This window comes from Cetorhinus maximus, chromosome 3, assembly GCF_964194155.1.
Source record: "Cetorhinus maximus chromosome 3, sCetMax3.hap1.1, whole genome shotgun sequence".
NCBI classification, from domain to species: domain Eukaryota; kingdom Metazoa; phylum Chordata; class Chondrichthyes; order Lamniformes; family Cetorhinidae; genus Cetorhinus; species Cetorhinus maximus.
The window spans coordinates 174,868,235-174,880,452 of NC_135881.1; positions in this window are offsets into that span (position 1 = coordinate 174,868,235).

Genomic DNA, 12,218 nt, shown 5'->3' on the forward strand with positions numbered 1-12,218 from the left:
AGCTAACCAAGTCCTAAAGGACATAGCTGCTATACTGGGTCTGCAACAAGTGGTGAGGGCAACAACAAGAGGGAAAAACATATTGACCTCATTCTCACCAACCTGCCTGCCGCAGGTGCATCAGCCCATGACAGTATTGGTAGGAGTGACCACTGCACAGTCGTTGTGAAGACAAAGTCCATGGTGATGGACATTGAAGTCCCCTACCCAGAGTACATATTGAGGATACCCTCCATTGTGTTGTGTGGCACCACCACCATGCTAAATGGCATAGATTTCGAACAGGTCTAGCAACTCATGACTGGGCATCCATGAGGCGCTGTGGGCCATCAGCAGCAGCAGGACTCGAACACAATCTGTAACCTCATGGCCTGGCATATACCCCACTCTACCATTACCATCAGGTCAGTGGATCAACCCTGGTTCAATGAAGAGTGCAGGAGGGCATGCCAGGACAGCATGAGGCATACCTAAAAATGAGGTGTCAACCTGGTGAAGCTATAACACAGGGCCACTTGTGTGCCAAACAGCATAAGCAGCAAGTGATAGACAGGGCTAAGCGATCCCACAACCAATGGATCAGATATAAGCTCTGCAGGCCTGCCATATCCAGTCGTGAACGGTGGTAGACAATGAAACTGCTCACTGGAGGAGGAGGCTCCAGAAATATCCCCACCCTCAATGATGGAGGAGCCCAGCACATCAGTGCAAAAGATAAGGCTGAAGCACTTGCTACAATATTCATCCAGAAGTGCCAAGTGGATGATCTATCTCAGCCTTCTCCAGAGGTCCCCAGCATCACAGATGCCAGTCTTCAGCCAATTTGATTCACTCCACATGATATCAAGAAATGACTGAAGGCATTGGATACTGAAAAGACTATGGGCCTTGACAATATTCCAGCTTTAGTACTGAAGACTTGTGCTCCTGAATTTGCCATGCCCCTAGCCAAACTGTTCCAGTACAGCTACAACTGGCATCTAACTGACCATGTGGAAAATTGCCCAGATATGTCCTGTACACAAAAAGCAAGACATACCAACCTGGCCAATTACCACCCCATCAGTCTAGTCTCCATCATCAGTAAAGTAATGGAAGGGGTCATCAACAGTGTCATCAAGTGGCCCTTGCTTAGCAATAACCTGCTCACTGATGCCCAGTTTGGGTTCCGCCAGGGCCACTCAGCTCCTGACCTCATTACAGACTTGGTTCAGACAGGGACAAAAGAGCTGAACTCCCGAGGTGAGGTGAGAGCGACTGCCAATGACATCAAGGCTGATTTTGACAGAGTGTGGCATCAAGGAGCCCTAGTAAAACTGGAGTCAATGGGAATCAGGGGGAAACTCTCTGCTGGTTAGAGTCATACCTAGCACAAAGGAAGATGGTTATGGTTGTTGGAGGTTAGTCATCTCAGCTCCAGGACATCACTACAGGAGTTCCTTAGGGTAGTGTCCTTGGCCCAACCACCTTTACCTGCTTCATCGATGATCTTCCTTCCATCATAAGGTCAGAAGTGGGGATGTTCACCGATGATTGCACAATGTTCAGCACCATTCGCGACTCCTCAGATATTATTACAGTCCATGTCCAAATGCAGCCAGACCTGGACAATATCCCAGCTTGGGCTGACAAATGGCAAGTAAAATTTGTGCCACACAAGCATCAGGCAATTACCATCTCCAACAGGAGAGAATCCAACCATCACCCCTTGATGTTCAATGGCATTTCCATCACTGAATCCCCCACTATCTACATCCTGGGGTTACCATTGACCAGAAACTGAACCGGACTAGCCATATAAATACTGTGGCTACAAGAGGAGGCCAGAGGCTAGGAATCCCATAAGGAGTAACTCACCTCCTGACTCCCCAAAGCCTGTCCACCATCTACAAGTCACAAGTCAGGAGTGTGATGGAATGCTCCCCACTGGCCTGGATGAGTGCAGCTCCCACAACACTCAAGAAGCTTGACACCATCCAGGACAAAGCATTGTCCCACCACATCCACAAACGTTCTCTCCCTACACCACCAACGCACAGTAGCAGCAGTGTGTACCATCTACAAGATGCACTGCAGGAATTCACCATGGCTCCTTCGACAGCATCTTCCAAACCCACGTCCACTACCATCTAGAAGGACAAGGGCAGCAAATAGATGGGATCACCACCACCTGGAAGTTCCCCTCCAAGTCACTCACCATCCTGACTTGGAAATATATCACTCTTCCTTCACTGTCGCTGGGCCAAAATCCTGCAACTCCCTTCCTAACAGCACTGTGGGTGTACCTACACCACATGGACTGCAGCGGTTCAAGAAGGCAGCTCACCCCCACCTTCTGAAGGGCAACTAGGGATGGGCAATAAATGCTGGCCCAGCCAGCGAAACCCACATCCCATGAATGAATAAAAAGAAATGATAGCAGGAAAGGAGGTTGGCGAAAACAGTATTGTCTGAATGGGGTACAAAGTGTAATAAGCTCTGGGGACTTCTCTATGAAATATACCAATCAGTAGCTATGTTTGGCTTCAAATTTTGAGAAGAGTTTTGCAGCTGCAAATCTCGGATTTCACTCTTCTAATATGCCTATTTTGTAAGGGCAACATTTTAAAGTTGTATTTAAACATCATGGATTGAGGCATACTTTCAATGATCCATCCTTTTTTGTGACACACGTAATTGAGCTGCACAGTCTGTGGACTCTTGTATTCTTCTAATGATTCTGGGGAGACTTTTCCCCCCATTGGGGAAGTTGTGTGAGGTCAGGCGGGGGCAGGCATGGACCCGATCGGTACCCCCAATTGGGCCTGCGTCGCCATTTTACGTGGGTGGGCCAACTAAGGCCTGCCCAGCGTGACGTGTGCCTGGAAGCACTGTGCACCCACTGCGGGGGGCTTGAGTGGGGGGTATGGGGTTCCCTAAGCCGGGGCCTGTGCTCTTTCGCGTATGCACAGAGATGCCTCAGGGAGATTAGTTTAAGTTTTAAACACCTAAATAAAGGAAATAAAAATTTTTAAGACATGTCCCCTCATGTGACAGTGTCACATGAGCTGGGACATGTCAATGAAATTTAAAAAAAATTTTTATTCGATTTTTAAACGTTCATGAAATCTCATCCCGCCCGTGGATGAGGTTCCATGAAAAATGCAAAGGCTCCCTGGGCTCTTCGCCTGCCCGCCAACCTTAAGGTTGGACGGGCAGCTCAGTTTATTAGTTTAATTAGTTTTTAAAAGGCCTTAATAGGTCTTTGACAGTTTGGCGGGCACGCAGCCGACTCGGCTGCAGGCCCGCCAAACTGAAAATCTAAATGACGAGCGGTGACATCGGGACGCATGCCCGACATCACCCCGCATCATTTACACCTCGGCAAGTGGGCCCCGCCCCCACTTGCCGAGCCGAAAATTCTGGCCTCTGTCTTTCTTCATATTTTGCCCAGTCTGACCTTCAATTTGTCTTGTAAGTGGATACTGCACTTAAGTGGTGGATCAATGGATGAACTTGCATTCTCCTGCAAGTGTAATTTGGCAGCATCCTTGAACCTGCCAAAATGGCCAAAACATTCCAGTTGTTTTGATGTTAGGCCATGAACTCAGTTGTTAGGAGTGGTTTCTGATCTGCCTTTCAAGGTCTGACTAATTCCATGGATTTTTACTAGTGTGAGATCATAGCATGCTGGTAGACCTGCGATCGCCAAGCCTTTACTCTCCATGATGTAGAGCATCTGTGACACCCAGGAGGATTGATTGTACCTGTGGCACGCTGAGAGTTTCACAGCAGTAGGTTTTGCTGTGGCTCTCCATGTCTAATACACGTCTTTTAGTATTCGCAGAGGTCACATGATATCACTTGCCCCTGTAATGATCTTGGTCAATAACGAATAGTTACCAACTTGCTTGAAGCAGATAATTTGAATCTTGGCAAGCACCTCATACAGTGTGACAGTTTTTATGTTTTACATGAGATTGATGGTATGAAACCTGCGTTCACCGCTCTTCAGCTTGTCGTGCATATCATTGTCATTTTCTGGTTTGTCAACCATCTCGTATGTGTTTCTTATGGGATACCAATGGTTGTTCTTATTACAAAGGAACCCATTGTGTAAGGTCTGTTTGGATCAGTGCATGGCTCTTTGTAGCTGCCTTTCTACCACATGCCTTGCATAATTGATGAAAAGTTGGGCATTTCCTTGGTGCATGCAGAAGGCCACACCTTTCACATGCCTTGCTAGGTTTGGGTGTTTTAGGAAGTGCATCAACAATTGGGGTTGTGCTTAGGGTCTGTAAGCTTCATTGGCCTGTGAGGATCGCTTTGTACTTATGTCCATCCTTGAGTAGTTCTTTGCTGCCACATGTTTTGGGCTTGCCCAGCACATCTTTCTGGAACACTTCCATGGGAGTGGATGCGAACACCAACTCAACAATTCTGTCTGCTAGTTCTATGCTTGAAAAATCACAGTATGTGCCCTTTTCTCTGCGTCTGCTGACAAAGTGGTCTATGGATTCTGTAGGCTGTTGTTGATGAATATGGAAGTTTAACCTGATTTTGAACTGGTCTTCCAAAGTGGTCTATATCTTTCAGGGATCCTTTAGGTCTTCTTCTGTGAATCCTGACATGTTCAGCTTCTGTAGAGCTTCAATCCCAATTGCTAGGCGAATTTTTCTGGCTTGCTTGTACACACCTGAATCAAGGAACCATTGATCTGCACATTGTTTAAACATTGGGAGTGTAGGTCAGCTGCACCCCAATTCAAACTGGGGAATTTTGAGGACATTTTGACAATATCCCTTTGACCTTCCTTCTTCTGCAGTATCTGGGATGAGTTTTGCTGTAGCCGCTTTCACACGCTTTTTCAAGACTCTGCCCATTATAATCGTAACCATCTCTGGCCTAATTTTTATGACTTTTTTTTGTTTGACTTTCACTCGCTTGCTACTGATCTGGCCCATACCCTGGTCACTTGCCTACCCCGACTGAGCTAACCCAATGCTGGTCCTCTTGACCCACTGTCCCACTCACTGAACTGGCAGGCTATGTGCTGCAGTCTCACCATGAGGCATCCGTCTGTTCACCATCTCTTTACTTGAGTGCTGTGTCTTCAAAGCTTTCCTGTGCAGTCACCACACTGCGCTTTCAACTTTCTCTAATACTGTGACTGTTGTGGTCTGACCAAAATGTCAAGAGTCGTCTCATGCCATGTACCATGGTCTAAAACTGTTCACCATGTCATACCTGTACTGAGTCTTGCTGCCAAGCTGAGCACTATGTAGTTTAGAAGGAACCACTGCTCCATGCCAATGACATAAAGGCACCAGTCACACATAAGGTACTGGGTAAACACATTGGCCAGGATTTTCCGGTGGTTGTGTGGGCTTGTTGGGTGGGCCCGGGAGCAGTCGGGAAGCCGAATGCTGCCCGTGATTGGGCTACGACTGCGATTTCAAGCTGGCCGGCGTGGGAGAAGCGTGAGCGCTGATGTTCATGCACAGTAAAAGCCCCCTGAGATACAGAGCTGCCTCAGGGAACTGAAGATTTTTAAAATAAAAACTTAAAAACTTAAGCAATGTTAAAAACATGACGATAAAAACAAAAAGCTAAAAGCTACTGCGGATGCTGGAAATCCAAAACAAAACAAAAACAGAATTACCTGGAAAAACTCAGCAAGTCTGGCAGCATCGGCGGAGAAGAAATCAGTTAACGTTTCGAGCCTTCATGGCCCTTCTGCCGAAGGGCCATGAAGGCTCGAAACGTTAGCTGATTTCTTCTCCGCCGATGCTGCCAGACTTGCTGAGTTTTTCCAGGTAATTCTGTTTTTGTTTTGTTAAAAACATGACCCCTCATGTGACTCTGTCATGAGGGATATGAGCAGGGACATGTTTTGAATGAAATTTAAGCATTTTTATTTAATTTTTATTTCATGTTGGAAACCTCATCCCGCCCATGGATGAGGTTTCCTAAAACCCAAAGGCCGCTTGGCCTTTTCGCCTGCCCGCCAACCATAGAGTTAGAGACAGGCAGTGAAAAATTTAATTTAATTATTACTTTAATGGCCTTAATAGGCCTGTTAATTGGTGGTGGGCCCACTGCCGACTCCCGCGTGTGCCTGCTGACCTAAATATCGTGCGAGTGCACGATGACGTTGGGATGCTCGCCCGACGTCATTGCGCATCATTTTATGCTCGCTCAGATCGGGCATGTGCCTGCCCGACGAGCGCAATATTCTGCCCATTGTGGATTCTTTTATTAAGACAAGGCACATGGGAACATTTATTCATGGGCAGAAACTTTGGGCGGAATTTTCCCCTCCTGCCTGTAGCGGGTTTCGTGGCAGGCGGGAGTGCAAAACTTGGAGAGAGGCCGAAAATCGGGTTCCCGCCAGTGGGAAAACAGTTTTTAATTTTCCACCCACCCCTTTCATGATGGGCTGATGGCAGATTGGGTATCCTGCTGATCAGTGTCAGGAACGCCATTTACATTCTTTACCATGTCATGAATGCTCAATTAAATAAGCTACTCACTGGAATCACGTTCCCCGTTCCGATCTTGCCAGTGGAAATTTAGACCGGTCTGAAACGCATTTGAAAATGGTGTGCATCGGTCAGCCCTCACTTCTCTCGTGACTTCCAGGTGAGTGCAACATTCAAAGCCTATCTGCAACAGCGCTGCTCCAGTCTCTTAGTGATGGCAGTGGAACGCCACACTGGTGAGAGTGTAGGGTTGGCATGCTCATGATGGACGCCTCTGTACTCCCGGAGTAAACTACCGTGCAGAGGCTCTCAGGCAAGTCTGCACCCTCAAACAGAGATCAGCACTGTGACCGGAGGGGTGTGATGGACACATGAGAGGGCAATGGATGAGGGTGTGGATGGGTTGGAGGCAGGGAGGAGAGGGGGAAAAATGGCACACAGAGGAGAGACCGAGGGTGGGGAAGCTGGAGCCTGACATGGGAGACTAGGACAGAAACACACAAGGGAGTGAATTGGAACTGAAATGTATGAAGGAGGGGGGAATGCATGCAGACTCCCCGGAACAGGAAGGAGGGGGTGTGTGGCACAAGGGTTGGGTTGCACAGAGACTCTTGCTGGTGGGGGGGGTGGGTGGTAGGAAGATTGTGTTGTGATCAGTTATGAAGAAATGGCGGAGTTCATTGAAAGACAGTCATAGTCTCTGTTCTGGGGCGAAAAGTTCAGGGTGAGAGATTAGAGGCAGTCCTGGGGCTCTGTTCACCTCACAGTTAAAGTGAGAGATTAGAGGTAGTCCTGGGGCTTTGTTCACCTCACAGTCAGGGTGAGAGATTAGAGGTAGTCCTGGGGCTTTGTTCACCTCACAGTCAGGGTGAGAGATTAAAGGCAGTCCTGGGGCTCTGTTCACCTCACAGTTAAAGTGAGAGATTAGAGGCAGTCCTGGGGCTTTGTTCACCTCACAGTCAGGGTGAGAGATTAGAGGTAGTCCTGGGGCTTTGTTCACCTCACAGTCAGGGTGAGAGATTAGAGGTAGTCCTGGGGCTTTGTGGGCTGTGCTACAGGGCTATGTTGTCCTGCTCCAGGGAGGGGCAAGGCCTGTGTGTTCAATTGGGATAAGGCACAGCTGATGTACAGGACGTGTTCACAATCTGTTGCAAAGGGCTTGTCTGGCTGGCAACTGGGCTGCAGATGGGACGGTCATAGCTAGGGGAAGCATCTGCAGCCTGTAAATGGGGAAATCGTAAAAGTAAGGGGGTACTCAAAGCTCTCCTGCATGGGCTCTCCTCTGTAGGTGACCATGTACACAGCCTCAAGATGGGCAGGGGTGAGGTCCACATGAGGGATTGGGACATCAATAGTGATGGGTTCAGGGAGAAGGCTGGAATGTCCACCTCAATGACAATGGGATCCAGGGGTTACTGGGGGAGGTTGGAGAATAACCAGAGGGAGCTCTACCTCCAAATCATTAGGTTCCAGGAAAATTGGAGGGAGCCGAACCCTGACAAGGAAAGGGTCGAAGCTGGTCTTAAAATAAAAATGGAGCACCACTATCTTGAATCCACAAAGTAATGGCACAGTTTGAAATTGAAACTGGAAAAGAATCTGCACGGGAGGGGTCGGAGGCAGTGTCGGAGGAGCTCAGGGCTGGACCCAGGGGCCCTTTCAGGGGACACCATTGAAATAGAGGCAGAGCTGAGAGTAAAGAGGAAGACTTTCTTGAGAAGGTGCCATTGGAGCCAATGCCTTTCACTGGGTATTAATGAGAGACTGTAGGAGTCATTGGCTTCACAGTACAGTTGCTCCATTTGAGCTTTAACAGAGAGGAATGTGATAGTGGAGAATACAGGCACCTGTTAAGGAACCATAGCTTCTGCATATCTGCTGGATCATCAATGAAAGCCTCTAATGTACTTTTTTCATTTGTCATGGATAACGGGCAAAAGGGCATCCAGTCATTGGCCATGTGCAAGTTAACCTTAATCAGTATGCCAGGTCAGAGATAGCAGGAGAGAGTTTGGTAAGGTGATGCATTTCACAAATGCGTCCAAACCTCTTCCAAACTCTGTGGGATCGAGATGTCAAGTATCAGGGTTGGTATTTGGTCACCTAGATCTGCGAGTTTGCACCTCAGTTACAAGGCTGTATCAGTTACAAGCTGATAGTGCAGATGCAGATCCAGGGCATAATAGTGGCTTTCTATTAGCGAGTGGGAACTTTGTTATATTTGCCCAGTATTCATTAATGTGTTGCATATATCTGTCCACAGGGAGAAGGAGGATTGAATAATGGAGCCTGGACTCAATGTTGCCTTCTTGATGGTACTGATCCAATGGAGGAGGAGAAGGGCCTGGCGCCCCCTAGCACTGCCTCGAAAGGAGGCCCTGCCTGAGGTCCATGGCCCAGGGGAGCACCAGCAGGAACCAGAGGATGAGGAGGTCAGAGCCGTCCCATGGAGGTGAGACCAAGGGACTACAGAAGAAGACTTTCCTATCTGGAGATGAATGAAAGACAATGCTGTGCATGTCTGCATTTATTCAGAGATGTGGTGGATCATATCTGTCACATTCTGCAGGAGGATCTAATGCCCCATGGAGTGGGAGGACATCCCCTGCTAGTGCCCCTGAAGGTCACTGCTGTGCTCAATTTTTTTGCCTGCAGATCATTCCAGGCCTCCAAAGGGGACCAATGCGGCATCTCACAGTCCTCAACACATAAATATCTCAAGGAGGTGACAGATGCCCTTTTACATTGAAGCTCATCATTTTGTGGGCTTCACACTGGATGAAGCTAGCCAGGCTGCTAGATTTCTGGGACTTGCAGCTATCTCAGGCTTTCCTGGAGTACAGGGTGCAATCGATTGCACACAGGTGGCTTTGAGAGCTCCATGGCAGCAGCCCCTAAAGGTCATCGACAGGAAAGGGTTCCACTCCCTGAACATTCATCAGAATGTGCGATCATCAGAAGCAGATCATGCATTGTTTGTGCCAGGTACCCTGGGAGTTCCCATGACTCATACATCCTGAGACACTCCCAGGTGCTTCACATGTTCAAAGGGCCTGAGCATCTTCAGGACTGGCTGCCCTGAAAATAAGGGGATAAGGGGTACCCACTGAAATGATGGCTCATGACACTATGGAGGAAAGATACAATGCAACACGTTTCTTCACACGATCCATCATCGAACAGACCATTGGCATCCTGAAAGTGCGCTTCTAATGCTTGGACTGCTCAGGTGGGGCTCTGCAGTACTCTCCACAGAGGGTGCCTTGTATAATCATCGTCTGTCGCACCCTTCACATCCTGGTGCTTCAGAGGGGGAATCCCTTGCCTGAGAGAGACATGGAGGAGACTAAGGGCTCCTCGGATGATGAAGAGCAGGAACGGCAGGAACCTGAAGAGGGAGTTGAGGGTCAACTTTCACGTGAGGATGGCATCGAAGAAGCATAACGCGGAAGACATGCCCATGCCACAGTGATAGCTACAAGATTCCAGGAGAAGCAAGGTGCAGGCACTGGGACACAGCCACATCCCTTCTGTCCCTTAGTGCCATGCCAGTGCACTGAAAGGCCTTTACAATGAGTTATATCAAGAGCAAGTTCAGCATTTGAACTTGCACCTTTGGGCCTTCAACCCTCATGATTCAACAAGCCCTAATCTTTGGAAAAGTCAGTGGCAAACCCTGTATCCATGTATTCAGGGAAGAGAAAGTCAGCGCAATAGTGCAAACGCTGTGTCAAAGGACTTGATGCCATTGTCACCACATTAATGAGAAACTTCAGTGAACACCGAGATGCACGCATGGCTGGAGAGACCATCATGGCTGCGGGTCTTCTGCTTTGGCACAAACAATGAAGTGGTACAATCACAACTAACACTTTGAGCAGGCCTACCTTCATGTTGCCTTGGAAGGAGTGAAGGTGATAGAGTGGCTAGTCAGGTAGACATCGCACGAATTTGAGGCTCACAAAGGGAGGTAATCACTCAGTGGAAGCATGGCTCACCCTCACAATATGAGGGCAGGCACACATGCATATGGACAATGCTTTTGAATGACGGGACCATTCTCATAAACAGCAAATGTATTTACAAATGTGCATGATATATACAGTGATTGAACACCTGTGACCCAGAACTGATGTCAAAATGTCATAGCTTTTCTAACTCTACCGCTGTGCCTGGGTGCAGCCCTGGTATCGCAGCAGAGCTGGAGGCAGCCTGCAGACTGCTACGCCTTGCTGTCTGGGATGACCTTGACAGACGTCCTCTGGAGGCCTGAGGCCTCGAGGGCCAAGGCCCGATAAGCATCTCCTGCTCAAGCGCAGGTGTACCCGCCTTGGCCTGATCAACTGGAGTTGATGCGGTCACAGGCAGAGGGGATTGTCCTGTGTGGAGGCCACCAGGGTGCCCGGCAGACGCTCATGCTCCCTGTGGTTGCCCGAGGCCTCATCCCTGACTGCTTGAGGAGAAAGGGCACCTGGAAGAGGTCAAGTTGTCCCACCTCCCTCCAGCCTATCCACTGATGGATCCTACCAATGCCTCTAGCGACGGAGTGAAGGTCCAAGCACAAATCCAGCAAAACCTGCTGGACCAAGGTCTCCCTTCCCATAGTGACTTTGAGGCGCTCGCATATCCGAGCCACAACATCAGTCAGAATGTGGACGACCTCCTCCATCCTTTGCTCTAGTCTGTAGACTGCCTCTCGCAGCTCTGCCTGATGTTCCCCCGCCTGTCGTTGCACCTCCAGCATTTTTTCAGCGGCTGCTCGCAGAGGCTCATCATCAGACTCAGACTCAGCATGTGCCTGATCTCCAGCAGTCCTCCAAGTGCCAGAGACCTGGGCTGTCACTGCCTCCACATGCTGCAGGGATGTGAGTCCTCCAGACAGTGACCCTGAGCTTAATATGGATCTATGGCTCAGCGAGGTGTGTGTCTCTGCACTGGTGGAGGGTGCAGGTGAACACAGTGACATCTTCTTCTGATGGCTCCTCAGCATCCTCCTCTGATGTGGTCTGGGGGCTGGGGCTTATTTTGGCCCTGCAGCTGTGCCTGGACCTGCTGTTGCCCGTAAGAGAGAGGACAGATTTACTTAATGAACTGCACCGACCCATTGGTCAATCTCACGCTCCCCCTGCCATCACTCGCAAACAAGATCCAGTGTGGCAATGAACGAGAGCGGGACAGATCAAGATGGACTAGACCTTGGCAATGGAAACTAGCATTCCATGTCAAAAATTGAAAAAAACCTTCTAACTTTCTTCTTAGTTCTTCTGATGACCTTGAAGCTTTATCCAATTGTTCAATATCCATTAATTGGGGTAGAGACAGTCTTTCAGACCTTCAGATCCAAGATGTGAGTATGCTATCAGCTGAGTCAGGTAACATTTTTACACTTACTCTGCTCTAAGTGCATGAATCAGGCCTCTTGCATGTGTCTTGAATATGCCATATAATGCAGCACTATGTAATGATGCACTAAATGGAATTAGGTTTTTGCATGGTTCTTTAATGGGTGCTTTTATCTTGATATCCCTCATTTATACCTGTAAATGTCTCAATTCAGCTTGTATACAGCCAAAAATTGCTTGAAGCTATTTCAAACAATTTAAAATTTCATATAGCTACTATTTGTTGTGTGAGGTGATCTTTTAATCTTTGTTTTTCAAATTGATTTTTTTAAAATCTGAAGCTTCAGGCTATTTTTTTAAAAGAAGTATTTTGACTTTGCGAGAGTAGAATTAGGGAGGTGGTGGTAAGTGATTG